Raw genomic sequence first — 16,690 nt, forward strand, 5'->3', positions numbered from 1 at the left:
ATGGGCGTTAACAGAATCATCCTGTAGTGGTTCAACGTTTACTGGAAACCAGAACAGAACAAAGTTCCAAGTGTGGTCCTTCAGATCTAAAACCATTCGTTTCTCCTGTGACATCCCTGAGGCTCCATCTTCTCATCAGTAACCTTCACCTATACATGGAGCCCCTGGGAATATTTCTGGACAGCAAGAACAATTAATATCCTGCAATAGGCAGATAGCACCATTCAGTACATGCAAATCTCATTGGGGTATTGCATTGCCCAATAAAAGCACTTATTTTCCCACATGCACAGATGTCCAAATGCTTCCTGAAACTGTATACCAACAAAACTGAACTTGTACTCAACACCAACGAATAGTACAAGGATGGCTCAGTTTCACTCCAATACTTGTTAACTGTGCAAAGTCTTCACATCAATATCAATCCTTTCAGAAGGAGACATCAGGGAATTGCCCAGGTAAAGGGCACCTCCCATCTCATCTACAGCAAAGACTTGTTGACTGGTATACCCGAGACCCACCAGACACTACTATCACTCATTCTACATGCTGCAGTACATCTTAACAAAGTTCGTCACAAATAAGACAGCATTACTCCACCACTGAGAGGACCACACTGGTTTATTCTGCAAGTATCCATTACATTTAAAACGAGATGCATCATGTACAAGCCTATCAAAAACAACACCCTACATACCTTTTAACTATGATCAAGAATTCTAACAGAACACAGACAACATGCAGGAGCAACAACTCCAGTCTGGTAATAAGGAACCGCAAGAAGGGAGAGACACCCAAAATAGAGAATGTCATTCCAGTAAAAAACTGGTAGACCACATTGCTTTTACAGTTGAACAATGAGCTCAAGACTTACCTCTTCAAGGACAACCTTGTTGTTTGCCAGCTCTACTCTTCTATACACCCTGTACCCATGTTGCTCCCCTTTAGGAAAAGTCACCTTTTACATGGTCTCTCCAGATTTCTAGCTTTTATGCTACCAGATTTACTGTCCGATATTGTCTCTCAGTACTGGGTTTTTGCCAGCCACCTCCCAGTGCGTGTGCTTATACCCTTAAAACATGATGACAGTGTTCAATTCCCAATGGGATACATGACTATATAGTAAGACTACAGTGCTATGGCATATAGGACACTATAAAGGCCAGATGCATATGTGGGCTGCAGTGGACGCTTCCACTACTCACAGGTGAGAATTTAAAAGCAGTTGGGGGTGTAGGGGGTCAAACCAGTTTTGTCATCATCTACGGCTAAATAATAAATAGAAACGTGATTAATGGAATGCTTGAAATAATCTCAGCCACTGGAAATTACTCTGAGCAGCATCCCAATCTATTTACATTTTGCATACCAGCTCACCTCAGTTTGGACTCAGTCATAGGCTAATCAGCCTTGGCCCTGCTCTAGTGGAACAGTCCAGCCCATATTGCCAGGCCATGTCCTCCCTGAAGCAGAACACCTGCAACTCAGGACCGGTTTTGCCTTATTTGGGGTTCATTACCCGGTACAGCTTGGTTCAGACTCGGGAATCAAAACCAGTCTCGCAAAAATCCTCAAATCAGGCCCTCTAACTTAATCTCCTCGCACAATCTCTCTTTCCATCCATTTTTCTCTTTCTCTTTCCTTATCTCCCTCTTGGCCCTCGAATTGATTTCTCTCTACCTTCCTCCTCCTTCCCTCTCATGCCTCCTGAAATTACCTTCTGGGAACTCTGGAAAGTGCCAGAGGCACCAGGAGTGGGCCTGACCTCCAAGGACTCTAGCCCAATGGGGAAATGCTTGGTAGAATAAACGGTCTGTCTGGTCTTGAATGCAAAGTATGCGAATAAAAGTTGTTACTTTGTTTAGTAACTTTGCTTGCTTGTCTTCCAGTTGAAAGCTTGAAAAAAACTAATTTCAAATAGCACTTATTGCTGCTAGATCCACCTTCTCCCAAAGACTCCTTGATTTTTTACATCAGACAAATAAGGACCTCATACACGTGTAGGGAAATTGGATGCATTCTTGTCCACCCTATTTGCAGTTCCCGTACAATATTTAGGGCCTGATTTAAAGCCTAGCAGAGAGGGTACTCCTTCGCTGTTGCTCTCTCCGCCAAACTCTCGGTCTGCCAGCCTGGTTTGCAGGTGGGCTGAATTTAAATATGTCAGCGATGGAGCCTACTGCGCTCTGTTGCTAACATACTCCTCTGATGATCCGACAGACTACAGGGCGACTGAGGTTTACATGTAAATGTAAAAAAAATTAAAGTGACCCTCCACACCATAGGAGGTCATTAGTTTTTGCTTTTTAAAAAACAGGATATATCAATCAAACTTTCACTGCATAGACAGGAACCGCCATGATGGTGGTTCCTCTCAATGTTGAGAGACCCTCGCAGAGCCGGCAGACATTCCTAATGAGGAATATGGATACTTTGTCCCTGTCTAAATGGCAACAGAGTATTTTACTTTGTTTCCCTGATGGACTAAATACTGTACTCTGCACTTTAAATCAGGAGGACCCTAGACTCAGGGGCGTCACCAGATTTCAGAGGGTGGAGCCTCAGCTGGTCCTGCCAGTAGAAGCATAGCCAGTGCCCATCCATCCTGCATCAGCGTTCGAAGGTTTGAACCCAGTGATGCTGATTTTTCATGTTTGCTACCTCCATGCAAGGCACAGCAGTCATGAACAGGAAAAAACCTACTATATGCTTGACATGCAGAGAGAAAAGGCCTTTCATTTTTTGGTTTACACTAGGTGAGCTACTGTGACATGACCAGCGGTCGAAGTGGGCGGGATTGGCAGGACACGGCTTGCCCCAACTTTTTTTATGTAATAGCATCCGTTCCCCCACAATTTTATTTTGAAAATGCATCCCAGAACAGCAGAAATAGCCAAGGCCTAAAGATAAGGCTCTGCAGTTCCAAGAGGGGTGGGCTATGCAGAAAAGAAAAAGGACTCTGTCTCTTCCTTCTTCCCCAGAAAAGACAGGGAAAGTGTCCACTTCTCCTGCTCTGCCGCTGTCAGCTGCCCCCCACTCTCTTTCTTCCTCTTGCTCCTATTCCCTGTCTTTCTGTCTCTGCCTTCATTCGATCCCCTGTTAAATGGATCCAAAAGAGAAAGAAACACTTTTGCTGGAAATGCAGTCAGATTATGTAGCAGGTGATGTATTATGTGGCAAATATGGCAGAGCCATAATTATGTGGACAGCATTTGTAAACTAGGATACTTTGCCGTTCGTCTTTGAACGGCTCTTGAGGAAAAAGGGAGGAGCACTGCTGAGGACAGAAACTTCATGGCTCGAAGACAAATGGCTTGTGTTTCCACTTTTAAGTGAATTTGGGACATTCCTGATAGGAAACATATCCCATTTGTGAATGTATTTTAATGTCAATAACTCATATTAGACATTAAATAAACGTGTTTCCATTGAGTGAATTAAATAAAGCAATAAGCTGTGCCTGGTCAGTGAAATTTCACACAAATACTAAACATTGGGATGTTTCTGGCCACACCTCTGACTTCTCCCACTGACCCAATCCTCAGGTTATTCCCACAGTCTGATTCTCCACTCACAGTTACCCTACTTTACCCCCCCCCCCCACACTTCGACCTCTGGACATGACGCCCATCCAACACAACATTTTTGCTCAGTCATTTTGCCGTGTTGGCAGTTCTTTTGGCGAACACGCATCTGTCATAGCTGTGGGGGTGGGGGGGAGGAGAGGAGTTGTATATGGCTGCTCAGAAAAAGCTGGGCCCCTAGTGGCTGGTTCACTGGGGTCTAAATGAACCCCTAAAATGGCATGATCTGACTGGACTAGTTACATCAACTCTCCTCACTCTCCCCAAAATGGACCAGGCCCCACCAATCTGCTGTTTAAACAAGCATTTGCAATGCAATAGGTCTCGCATTTATAAGAGTTTGAGCTATTGGCATTTTAAAATTACAATGCCTTTTATTTATGTTTTGGGTTAAAAGGCATTGTCATTTACAATGTCAGTAGCATAAACTCGCATAAAAGCAGTGTGTGGAGTGCAGCAGTGTGCGGCGTGCAGCAGTGTGCGGCGTGCAGCAGTGTGAGGCGTGCAGCAGTGTGAGGCGTGCAGCAGTGTGAGGCGTGCAGCAGTGTGCGGCATGCAGCAGTGTGTGGCGTGCAGCAATGTGCGGCATGCAGCAGTGTGTGGCGTGCAGCAGTGTTTCATGTAGCAGTGTGAGGTATGCAGCACTGTGTGGCGTGCAGCGGCGTGTAGCAGTGTGCGGCGTGCAGCAGTGTGCGGCGTGCAGCAGTGTGCGGCATGCAGCAGTGTGCGGCGTGCAGCAGTGTGCTGCGTGCAGCAGTGTCGTGCAGCGTGCAGCAGTGAGTAATGCAGCAGTGTGCAGCAGTGTGTGGCGTACAGCAGTCTGCGGCGTGCAGCAGTGTGTGCCGTGCAGCAGTGTGTGGCATGCAGCAGTGTTTCGTGTAGCATTGTGAGGCATGCAGCAGTGTGTGGCGTGCAGCAGTGTGTGGCGTGCAGCAGTGTGCGGCGTGCAGCAGTGTGCGGCATGCAGCAGTGTGTGGCATGCAGCAGTGTGTGGCGTGCAGCAGTGTGTGGCGTGCAGCAGTGTGTGGTGTGTAGCAGTGTGCGGCGTGCAGCAGTGTGCGGCGTGCAGCAGTGTGAGGCGTGCAGCAGTGTGAGGCGTGCAGCAGTGTGTGGCGTGCAGCAGTGTGTGGTGTGCAGCAGTGTGAGGCGTGCAGCAGTGTGAGGCATGCAGCAGTGTTTCGTGTAGCAGTGTGAGGCATGCAGCAGTGTGCGGCGTGCAGCAGTGTGTGGCGTGCAGCAGTGTGTGGCGTGCAGCAGTGTGTGGCGTGCAGCAGTGTGTGGCCTGCAGCAGTGTGCGGCGTGCAGCAGTGTGCAGCATGCAGCAGTGTGTGGCGTGCAGCATTGTGTGGCGTGCAGCAGTGTGTGGTGCAGCGACATGCAGCAGTGTGTGGCGTGCAGCAGTGTGTGGCGTGCAGCAGTGTGCGGTGTGCAGCAGTGTGCGGCCTGCAGCAATGTTTCGTGTAGCATTGTGCGGCGTGCAGCAGTGTGTGGCGTGCAGCAGTGTGTGCCGTGTAGCAGTGTGTGCCGTGCAGCAGTGTGTGGCGTGCAGCAGTGTTTCGTGTAACGTTGTGCGGCATGCAGCAGTGTGTGGCGTGCAGCAGTGTGCGGCGTGCAGCAGTGTTTCGTGTAGCAGTGTGTGGCGTGCAGCAGTGTGCGGCGTGCAGCAGTGTGTAGCGTGCAGCAGTGTGCTGCGTGCAGCAGTGTGCGGCATGCAGCAGTGTGTGGCGTGCAGCAGTGTGTGGCGTGCAGCGGCATGCAGCAGTGTGTGGTGTGCAGCAGTGTGCGGCGTGCAGCAGTGTGCGGCATGCAGCAGTGTGAGGCATGCAGCAGTGTGTGGCGTGCAGCAGTGTGTGGCGTGCAGCAGTGTGAGGCGTGCAGCAGTGTTTCGTGTAGCAGTGTGAGGCGTGCAGCAGTGTGCGGCGTGCAGCAGTGTGCGGCATGCAACAGTGTGTAATGCAGCAGTGTGTAATGCAGCAATGTGCGCAGCAGTGTGTGGCGTGCGGTAGTATGCGGCGTGCAGCAGTGTGCAGTGTGCAGCAGTGTGTGGCGTGCAGCAGTGTGTGGCGTGCAGCAGTGTGTGGCGTACAGCAGTGTTTCGTATAGCAGTGTGAGGCATGCAGCACTGTGGCATGCAGCGGCGTGCAGCAGTGTGCGGCATGCAGCCGTGTCCTGCGTGCAGCAGTGTGCTGCGTGGAGCAGTGTGCTGCATGCAGCAGTGTGCTGCGTGCAGCAGTGTCGTGCAGCATGCAGCAGTGAGTAATGCAGCAGTATGCAGCAGTGTGTGGCATGCAGCAGTGTGCGGCGTGCAGCAGTGTGTGCCGTGCAGCAGTGTGTGGCGTGCAGCAGTGTTTTGTGTAGCATTGTGCGGCGTGCAGCAGTGTGTGGCGTGCAGCAGTGTGTGGCGTGCAGCAGTGTGAGGCGTGCAGCAGTGTGAGGCATGCAGCAGTGTTTCGTGTAGCAGTGTGTGGCGTGCAGCAGTGTGCGGCGTGCAGCAGTGTGTAGCGTGCAGCAGTGTGCGGCGTGCAGCAGTGTGTGGCGTGCAGCAGTGTGTGGCATGCAGCGGCATGCAGCAGTGTGTGGCGTGCAGAAGTGTGCGGCGTGCAGCAGTGTGAGGTGTGCAGCAGTGTGCGGCATGCAGCAGTGTGAGGTGTGCAGCAGTGTGTGGCGTGCAGCAGTGTGTGGCGTGCAGCAGTGTGAGGCGTGCAGCAGTGTTTCGTGTAGCAGTGTGAGGCGTGCAGCAGTGTGCGGCGTGCAGCAGTGTGCGGCATGCAACAGTGTGTAATGCAGCAGTGTGTAATGCAGCAGTGTGCGCAGCAGTGTGTGACGTGCGGTAGTATGTGGCGTGCAGCAGTGTGCGGTGTGCAGCAGTGTGTGGCGTGCAGCAGTGTGTGGCGTGCAGCAGTGTGTGGCATGCAGCAGTGTTTCGTGTAGCAGTGTGAGGCATGCAGCACTGTGGCATGCAGCGGCGTGCAGCAGTGTGCGGCATGCAGCAGTGTCCTGCGTGCAGCAGTGTGCTGCGTAGAGCAGTGTGCTGCGTGCAGCAGTGTGCTGCGTGCAGCAGTGTCGTGCAGCATGCAGCAGTGAGTAATGCAGCAGTGTGCAGCAGTGTGTGGCATGCAGCAGTGTGCGGCATGCAGCAGTGTGTGCCGTGCAGCAGTGTGTGGCGTGCAGCAGTGTTTCGTGTAGCATTGTGCGGCATGCAGCAGTGTGTGGCGTGCAGCAGTGTGTGGCGTGCAGCAGTGTGTGGCGTGCAGCTGTTTGTGGCGTGCCGCAGTGTGTGGCGTGCAGCAGTGTTTCGTCTAGCAGTGTGCGGCGTGCAGCAGTGTGCGGCGTGCAGCAGTGTGTGGCATGCAGCAGTGTGTGGCGTGCAGCTGTTTGTGGCATGCACCAGTGTGTGGCATGCAGCAGTGTTTCGTGCATCAGTGTGTGGCGTGCAGCGGCATGCAGCAGTGTATGGCATGCAGCAGTGTGTGGCTGGTTCACTGGGGTCTAAATGAACCCCTAAAATGGCATGATCTGACTGGACTAGTTACATCAACTCTCCTCACTCTCCCCAAAATGGACCAGGCCCCACCAATCTGCTGTTTAAACAAGCATTTGCAATGCAATAGGTCTCGCATTTATAAGAGTTTGAGCTATTGGCATTTTAAAATTACAATGCCTTTTATTTATGTTTTGGGTTAAAAGGCATTGTCATTTACAATGTCAGTAGCATAAACTCGCATAAAAGCAGTGTGTGGAGTGCAGCAGTGTGCGGCGTGCAGCAGTGTGCGGCATGCAGCAGTGTGAGGCGTGCAGCAGTGTGAGGCGTGCAGCAGTGTGCGGCGTGCAGCAGTGTGCGGCGTGCAGCAGTGTTAGGCGTGCAGCAGTGTGCGGCGTGCAGCAGTGTGTGGCGTGCAGCAGTGTTTCATGTAGCAGTGTGAGGTATGCAGCACTGTGTGGCGTGCAGCGGCGTGTAGCAGTGTGCGGCGTGCAGCAGTGTGCGGCGTGCAGCAGTGTGCGGCATGCAGCAGTGTGCGGCGTGCAGCAGTGTGCTGCATGCAGCAGTGTTGTGCAGCGTGCAGCAGTGAGTAATGCAGCAGTGTGCAGCAGTGTGTGGCGTACAGCAGTCTGCGGCGTGCAGCAGTGTGTGCCGTGCAGCAGTGTGTGGCGTGCAGCAGTGTTTCGTGTAGCATTGTGAGGCATGCAGCAGTGTGTGGCGTGCAGCAGTGTGTGGCGTGCAGCAGTGTGCGGCGTGCAGCAGTGTGCGGCATGCAGCAGTGTGTGGCGTGCAGCAGTGTGTGGCGTGCAGCAGTGTGTGGTGTGCAGCGGCATGCAGCAGAGTCTGGTGTGCAGCAGTGTGTGGCGTGCAGCAGTGTGTGGTGTGTAGCAGTGTGCGGCGTGCAGCAGTGTGCGGCGTGCAGCAGTGTGAGGCGTGCAGCAGTGTGAGGCGTGCAGCAGTGTGTGCGTGCAGCAGTGTGTGGCGTGCAGCAGTGTGAGGCGTGCAGCAGTGTGAGGCATGCAGCAGTGTTTCGTGTAGCAGTGTGAGGCATGCAGCAGTGTGCGGCGTGCAGCAGTGTGTGGCGTGCAGCAGTGTGTGGCGTGCAGCAGTGTGTGGCGTGCAGCAGTGTGTGGCGTGCAGCAGTGTGCGGCGTGCAGCAGTGTGCGGCATGCAGCAGTGTGTGGCGTGCAGCATTGTGTGGCGTGCAGCAGTGTGTGGTGCAGCGACATGCCGCAGTGTGTGGCGTGCAGCAGTGTGTGGCGTGCAGCAGTGTGCGGTGTGCAGCAGTGTGCGGCCTGCAGCAATGTTTTGTGTAGCATTGTGCGGCGTGCAGCAGTGTGTGGCGTGCAGCAGTGTGTGCCATGTAGCAGTGTGTGCCGTGCAGCAGTGTGAGGCGTGCAGCAGTGTTTCGTGTAACGTTGTGCGGCATGCAGCAGTGTGTGGCGTGCAGCAGTGTGCGGCGTGCAGCAGTGTTTCGTGTAGCAGTGTGTGGCGTGCAGCAGTGTGCGGCGTGCAGCAGTGTGTAGCGTGCAGCAGTGTGCTGCATGCAGCAGTGTGCGGCATGCAGCAGTGTGTGGCGTGCAGCAGTGTGTGGCGTGCAGCGGCATGCAGCAGTGTGTGGCATGCAGCAGTGTGCGGCGTGCAGCAGTGTGCGGCATGCAGCAGTGTGAGGCGTGCAGCAGTGTGTGGCGTGCAGCAGTGTGTGGCGTGCAGCAGTGTGAGGCATGCAGCAGTGTTTCGTGTAGCAGTGTGAGGCGTGCAGCAGTGTGCGGCGTGCAGCAGTGTGCGGCATGCAACAGTGTGTAATGCAGCAGTGTGTAATGCAGCAGTGTGCGCAGCAGTGTTTGACGTGCGGTAGTATGCGGCGTGCAGCAGTGTGCAGTGTGCAGCAGTGTGTGGCGTGCAGCAGTGTGTGGTGTGCAGCAGTGTGTGGCATGCAGCAGTGTTTCGTGTAGCAGTGTGAGGCATGCAGCACTGTGGCATGCAGCGGCGTGCAGCAGTGTGCGGCATGCAGCAGTGTCCTGCGTGCAGCAGTGTGCTGCGTGGAGCAGTGTGCTGCGTGCAGCAGTGTGATGCGTGCAGCAGTGTCGTGCAGCATGCAGCAGTGAGTAATGCAGCAGTGTGCAGCAGTGTGTGGCATGCAGCAGTGTGCGGCATGCAGCAGTGTGTGCCGTGCAGCAGTGTGTGGCGTGCAGCAGTGTTTCGTGTAGCATTGTGCGGCGTGCAGCAGTGTGTGGCGTGCAGCAGTGTGTGGCGTGCAGCAGTGTGTGGCGTGCAGCTGTTTGTGGCGTGCCGCAGTGTGTGGCGTGCAGCAGTGTTTTGTCTAGCAGTGTGCGGCGTGCAGCAGTGTGCGGCGTGCAGCAGTGTGTGGCATGCAGCATTGTGTGGTGTGCAGCTGTTTGTGGCATGCACCAGTGTGTGGCATGCAGCAGTGTTTCGTGCAGCAGTGTGTGGCATGCAGCGGCATGCAGCAGTGTGTGGCGTGCATGTGTGGCGTGCAGCAGTGTGAGGTGTGCAGCAGTGTTTCGTGTAGCAGTGTGAGGCGTGCAGCAGTGTGCGGCGTGCAGCAGTGGGCGGTGTGCAGCAGTGTGTAATGCAGCAGTGTGTAATGCAGCAGTGTGCGCAGCAGTGTGTGGCGTGTGGTAGTGTGCGGCGTGCAGCACTGTGTGGCGTACAGTGGCGTGCAGCAGTGTGCGGCGTGCAGCAGTGTGCGGCGTGCAGCAGTGTGCTGCGTGCAGCAGTGTTGTGCAGCATGCATTAGTGAGTAATGCAGCAGTGTGCAGCAGTGTGTGGCATGCAGCAGTGTGCGGCGTGCAGCAGTGTGTGCCGTGCAGCAGTGTGTAGTGTGCGGCGTGCAGCAGTGTGCGGCATGCAGCAGTGTGTGGCGTGCAGCAGTGTGTGGCGTGCAGCAGTGTGTGGCGTGCAGCGGCATGCAGCAGTGTGTGGCATGCAGCAGTGTGTGGCGTGCAACAGTGTGTGGTGTGTAGCAGTGTGCAGCGTGCAGCAGTGTGCGGCATGCAGCAGTGTGCAGCGTGCAGCAGTGTGAGGCGTGCAGCAGTGTGCGGCGTGCAGCAGTGTGCGGCTTGCAGCTGTGTGAGGCGTGCAGCAGTGTTTCATGTAGCAGTGTGAGGTGTGCAGCAGTCTGCGTCATGCAGCAGTGTGCGGCGTGCAGCAGTGTGTAATGCAGCAGTGTGTAATGCAGCAGTGTGTGCAGCAGTGTGTGGCGTGCGGTAGTGTGCGGCGTGCAGCATTGTGCGGCATGCAGCAGTGTGTGGCGTGCAGCAGTGTGCGGCGTGCAGCAGTGTGTGGCATGCAGCAGTGTTTCGTGTAGCAGTGTGAGGCATGCAGCACTGTGTGGCGTGCGCTGGCATGCATTAGTGTGCGGCGTGCAGCAGTGTGCAGCATGCAGCAGTGTGCGGCGTGCAGCAGTGTGCTGCGTGCAGCAGTGTCGTGCAGCATGCAGCAGTGAGTAATGCAGCAGTGCGCAGCAGTGTGTGGTGTGCAGCAGTGTGCGGCGTGCAGCAGTGTGTGGCGTGCAGCAGTGTTTCGTGTAGCATTGTGCGGCGTGCAGCAGTGTGTGGCGTGCAGCAGTGTGTGGCGTGCAGCAGTGTGCGGCATGCAGCAGTGTGTGGCGTGCAGCGGCATGCAGCAGTGTGTGGCATGCAGCGGCATGCAGCAGTGTGTGGCGTGCAGCAGTGTGTGGCGTGCAGCAGTGTGTGGTGTGTAGCCGTGTGCGGCGTGCAGCAGTGTGCGGCATGCAGCAGTGTGCGGCGTGCAGCAATGTGAGGTGTGCAGCAGTGTGAGGCGTGCAGCAGTGTGAGGCATGCAGCAGTGTGGCATGCAGCAGTGTGTGGCGTGCAGCAGTGTGTGGTGTGCACCAGTGTGTGTCGTACAGCAGTGTGTGGTGTGCAACAGTGTGAGGCCTGCAGCAGTGTGAGGCATGCAGCAGTGTTTCGTGTAGTAGTGTGAGGTGTGCAGCAGTGTGCGGCAAGCAGCAGTGTGCGGCGTGCGGTAGTGTGCGGCGTGCAGCATTGTGCGGCATGCAGCAGTGTGTGGCGTGCAGCAGTGTGCGGCGTGCAGCAGTGTGTGGCATGCAGCAGTGTTTCGTGTAGCAGTGTGAGGCATTCAGCACTGTGTGGCGTGTGCTGGCATGCATTAGTGTGCGGCGTGCAGCAGTGTGCAGTGTGCAGCAGTGTGCGGCGTGCAGCAGTGTGCTGCGTGCAGCAGTGTCGTGCCGCATGCAGCAGTGAGTAATGCAGCAGTGCGTAGCAGTGTGTGGCGTGCAGCAGTGTGCGGCATGCAGCAGTGTGTGGCGTGCAGCAGTGTTTCGTATAGCATTGTGCGGCGTGCAGCAGTGTGTGGCGTGCAGCAGTGTGTGGCGTGCAGCAGTGTGCGGCATGCAGCAGTGTGTGGCGTGCAGCGGCGTGCAGCGGCATGCAGCAGTGTGTGGCATGCAGCGGCATGCAGCAGTGTGTGGCGTGCAGCAGTTTGTGGCGTGCAGCAGTGTGTGGTGTGTAGCCGTGTGTGGCGTGCAGCAGTGTGCGGCATGCAGCAGTGTGCGGCGTGCAGCAGTGTGAGGTGTGCAGCAGTGTGAGGCGTGCAGCAGTGTGAGGCATGCAGCAGTGTGGCGTGCAGCAGTGTGTGGCGTGCAGCAGTGTGTGGTGTGCAGCAGTGTGTGGCGTGCAGCAGTGTGTGGTGTGCAACAGTGTGAGGCCTGCAGCAGTGTGAGGCATGCAGCAGTGTTTCGTGTAGTAGTGTGAGGTGTGCAGCAGTGTGCGGCAAGCAGCAGTGTGCGGCGTGCTGCAGTGTGTAATGCAGCAGTGTGCACAGCAGTGTGTGGCGTGCGGTAGTGTGCGGTGTGCAGCAGTGTGCGGCATGCGGCAGTGTGTGGCGTGCAGCAGTGTGCGGCGTGCAGCAATGTGTGGCATGCAGCAGTGTTTCGTGTAGCAGTGTGAGGCATGCAGCACTGCGTGGCGTGCGCCGGCGTGCATTAGTGTGCGGCGTGCAGCAGTGTGCGGCGTGCAGCAGTGTGCTGCGTGCTGCAGTGTCATGCAGCATGCAGCAGTGAATAATGCAGCAGTGTGCAGCAGTGTGTGGCGTGCAGCAGTGTGCGGCGTGCAGCAGTGTGTGCCGTGCAGCAGTGTGTGGCGTGCAGCAGTGTTTCGTGTAGCAGTGTGCAGCGTGCAGCAGTGTGCTGCGTGCAGCAGTGTGTGGCGTGCAGCAGTGTGTGGCGTGCAGCAGTGTGTGGTGTGCAGCGGCATGCAGCAGTGTGTGGTGTGCAGCAGTGTGTGGCGTGCAGCAGTGTGCGGCGTGCAGCAGTGTGTGGCGTGCAGCAGTGTGAGGCGTGCAGCAGTGTGAGGCATGCAGCAGTGTGAGGCGTGCAGCAGTGTGTGGCATGCAGCAGTGTGTGGCGTGCAGCAGTGTGAGGCGTGCAGCAGTGTGAGGCGTGCAGCAGTGTTTCGTGTAGCAGTGTGTGAGGCGTGCAGCAGTGTGCGGCATTGTTGGACAGGCCACACGAAGGGCTTGCTCCCTCCCTGCACGACAGGGCCCGAGCTCCGGCCCACCAGGCATAACCCACGAAAAGCACCTGTACCCCGTCTCCCGACGGATCTTCTGCCCTCGGACCTCTACTCATCACGGGGCCCAGCCCCACCGGCTCCCCTGGCCGGTTCAAGCCGCCATCCTGGGCCCTGCACCACGAGGCCGCGTGGCCTCGCCCCGACCCTAACCCCGGGCCTGACCGGCCCCGACATCCCGGCACCACCATCCAACCGGGAGGTGAGCGGACCACTTGGCAGGTCAATGGGAGGACGAAGTGTCAAGAGCTCTCCCCCCGCCAGGTGCCGATCGCCTCCAGCTCCCCCCGGCGCTGGCTCCACCCCCTGCTGGGTGTCTGGACACCTTCATCCCGGGCCCTCCGACCTCCAAGTGCGAGGGTCCGGACATCAAAGAGCGCCTGCCCTATAACTGGGGCAACTCCGGAGCAGGAAGGCAGTTGTATCCTGGAGTCGAGAGACACCGAGAGAACTCAGCCTTGACGGACTACTGGCGCTGCCGTAGCCCGCTCTTGTGAACCATCGTCCTGCCTGCTGGCGCTGCCGCGGCCTTCTGCAACATCCATCCTCGTCGGGACCTGCTGGCGCTGCCGCGGCCCATTGTAACGACCATCCTCACCGGGACCTGCTGGCGCTGCCGCGGACCGTACATCGACCATCTGTCCGGGACCTGCTGGCGCTGCCGCGGACCGTGTACCGACCATCTCGACCGGGACCTGCTGGCGCTGCCGCGGCCCGTACCAACTAAACCACCAAGCTCGAGGATTGTGAGCTAGTCATCATCTCATCCGAACTACCTGACTGGTAACCAGACTGTCCCGTTCCCCCTTACCCTGCATTGAGAGACTTGAATCGAGGGGACCCCTGAGTCCAGACCTCCTTGTACCATTCAACCGTACCTTAAGAAGTGCTTATAAAGAACACTGAACCTTATCCTTGTGTGGTATCTGTCTGTGGGGGGGAAGTTACTTATCTGTACGATCGCTGGAGACGGCTCTCCCCGGAGACCTCTCCTCCCGACCCCGGCCGACCCTCCAGGTCCGTCCATCCTTTCTAACATTGGTGGCCAGCGGCGCGATCCGAATCAACGCGGAATCGTACAGAGAGTGGCTCACCCCACGACAACAACACGATGTCAGCCAAAGATAGCAACCCCACCGAGAAATTCCAAATGGAGAAATTAGAAGAATACAACCACCGCGAACTGAGACAATTCTGCATAGAACTTGGCATTGCTACCACCGGCCTGAGTACCAAAGAGGATCTAAAGCACGCACTAGAGTCGTGGGCAGAAACTGGGGTCGCCGGACCCTCCGACCAAAGCAGCATCACACCAGAGGGGAACGCCACGGCTCCCGAGGAGCGGGGAACGGGCCTCTCGCAGGAGGAGATCCGAGAAAGAGAAAGAACCAGATTGCACGAGTTGGAAATGGCACGACTCAAGATGGATGGGGAACTCAAGTTAGCTGAACAGAAACTCAACCTCGAGCACATGCGGCTCCGAGATGAACGAGAAGAGAAGCAGAGACAGAGAGAGCTGGAGGAGAAAAAAATAACGCTCGAGCACGAGCGCAAACTGGCGGAAATAGAACTTCGGAAACAGAATAAAGAACTGGGGGTGCCTGAGCGACCACACACCCCGGGGCCAATCAAGAAAAAAGTCCACATCCCCAAGGATGTTGTCCGCGAGTATGTCCGAGAAGACGACATACAACAGTGGTTTAAAGCCTACGAGATCGCCATGACCTCCCACCGGATCGACCGGAGTGATTGGGGAGCCGGACTCTGGGGGAGGTTTATCAACGAGGGGCGCGATGCCCTACTACAGCTCCCAGATCACCAAATGTCGTCCTACGACCACATGAAGGCTGCCCTCCTCACCCGCTACGGCCTCACACCCGAGATGTACCGCCAGAGGTTCAGAGATTGCACCCGGATCCCAGGTACAACTTGGGTAGAATACGTGAACTATTTCAGCCGTGCCTTCGAGGGTTGGATAAAGGGGAGCCAGGTCACCACCTACGAACAACTCTTTAACCTGATGGTATGGGAGCACCTGTCAAACAACTGCTTCGTCGAGCTCAGGCAACACCTCCTCGACAGTAAGCTGACTGACCCCCGGCAGCTCGCCGCCGAAGCTGACCGATGGGAAAGCACCCGAGTGGGCCGGAGGGGGCCACACGAACAGAACAGAAACAACCAAGGCCAGCACCGTCCTCGGGGAGGAGGAGGGGGCCAGGGGCGAGGGAGAGACGCCTTGCCCGCAACACCCGTGGCCAGCACCCCGGCTCCGGCCGGTCGGGGCAACCCCCCGTGGCGTCCTGGGGTCCGAGCCAACGTCACGTGCCACCGATGCCAGCGAGTCGGCCACTACGCCAATGACCCGAGCTGCCCGCAGAACCAAACACCCAAGCCCCGCCAGGTAGCTGCCGCCGCCCTGGGGGAAGAGCGATCATTGGAGGAACCAGAGGAGTATGAGCCGGCCCAGCAAGAGTGGGAACCGGCCGCCATGGTCCTGGCGTGCTTAGAGGGAAGAGACATGGTCCCGCGGGCTCCCCTACCCGCTAACACCAGGAAATATGGGCAGTGGGTGACCATTAATGGACAGCGAGCCGAGGCCTTGCGTGACACAGGCGCCAGTGTGACGGCCGTCCGCTGTCACCTGGTGAAGCCCGAGCAGATCCTGCCGAACATTCTCTGCCCCGTTGTTAGAAAAGGTAGACGGACCGGGAGGGTCGGCCGGGGTCAGGAGGAGAGGTCTCCGGGGAGAGCCGTCTCCAGTGATCGTACAGACAAGTAACTTCCCCCCCCCACAGACAGATATCACACACGGATAAGGTTCAGTGTTCTTTATAAGCACTTATTTAAGGTACGGTTGAATGGTACAAGGAGGTCTGGACTCAGGGGTCCCCTCGATTATAGTCTCGCAAGGTAGGGAAGGGGGTAGCGGGACAGTCTATTTACCAATCAGGTAGTTCGGATGAGATGATGATGAGCTCACAATCCTCGAGCTTGGTGGTACGGGCCGCGGCAGCGCCAGCAGGTCCCGGTGTGGATGGTCGATACAACGGGCCGCGGCAGCGCCAGCAGGTCCCCGGAAGATATACGGTCCGCGGCGGCGCCAGCAGGTCCCGGTGAGGATGGTCGTTACAACGGGCCGCGGCAGCACCAGCAGGTCCCAGGAAGATGACTGTTGCAGCAGGTCCCGGTGAGGATGGTGGTGCCGGGATGTCGGGGCCGGCCAGGCCCGGGGTTAGGGTCGAGGGGAGGCCAGGCGGCCGCGTGGTGCAGGGCCCAAGATGGCGGCTTGGCCCGGCCGGGGAAGCCGGTGGGGCTGGACCCCGTGATGAGTAAGGGTCCGAGGGCAAAGGGTCCGTCGGGAGACGGAGTACAGGTGCTTGTCGCGGGGTTATGCCAGGTGGGCCGGAGTCCGGGCCCTGTCGAGCGGGGAGGGAGCAAGCCGTCTGTGAGGCCTGTCCAACATGCGTCCCCCCCAGCTGAAGGCGGGGAGAGTCACCCATCTCCTTGGGGACTCTCTTCGTCGAGGCGGAAAAAGCGGGACAGGCCATCTGCGTTGGCGTGGTCTTGGCCTGGTCGGTGCTCCACGGTGAAGTCCATTCCTTGCAGGGAAATGGACCAGCGCAAGAGTTTTGGGTTCTCCCCCCGCATCTGCATCAGCCATTGCAGGGGTTGATGGTCGGTTTGTACCCGGAAGTGGGTACCGAAGAGATAGGGTCGGAGCTTTTTGAGGGCCCACACTACTGCAAATGCCTCCCTCTCGATGGTGCTCCAACGCTGTTCTCGGGCCAGGAGACGTCGACTGATGAAGGCCACCGGCTGGTCATGACCTTCGGGGTTCAACTGAGAGAGGACGGCTCCGATGCCGTGGGCGGAGGCGTCGGTCTGCACCACAAATTCCCGACTGTAATCGGGGGCCTGGAGCACCGGGGCGGTGCACAGGGCGGCCTTCAGCTCCTCGAAGGCCGCTTGACAATCAGGAGTCCAGTTGACCCGCTTTGGTTGATTCTTGGATGTGAGACACGTGAGGGGCCCCACGATGCTGCCGTAGT

This window comes from Triturus cristatus, chromosome 5_1 (genome assembly GCF_964204655.1).
Source record: "Triturus cristatus chromosome 5_1, aTriCri1.1, whole genome shotgun sequence".
NCBI lineage: Eukaryota > Metazoa > Chordata > Amphibia > Caudata > Salamandridae > Triturus > Triturus cristatus.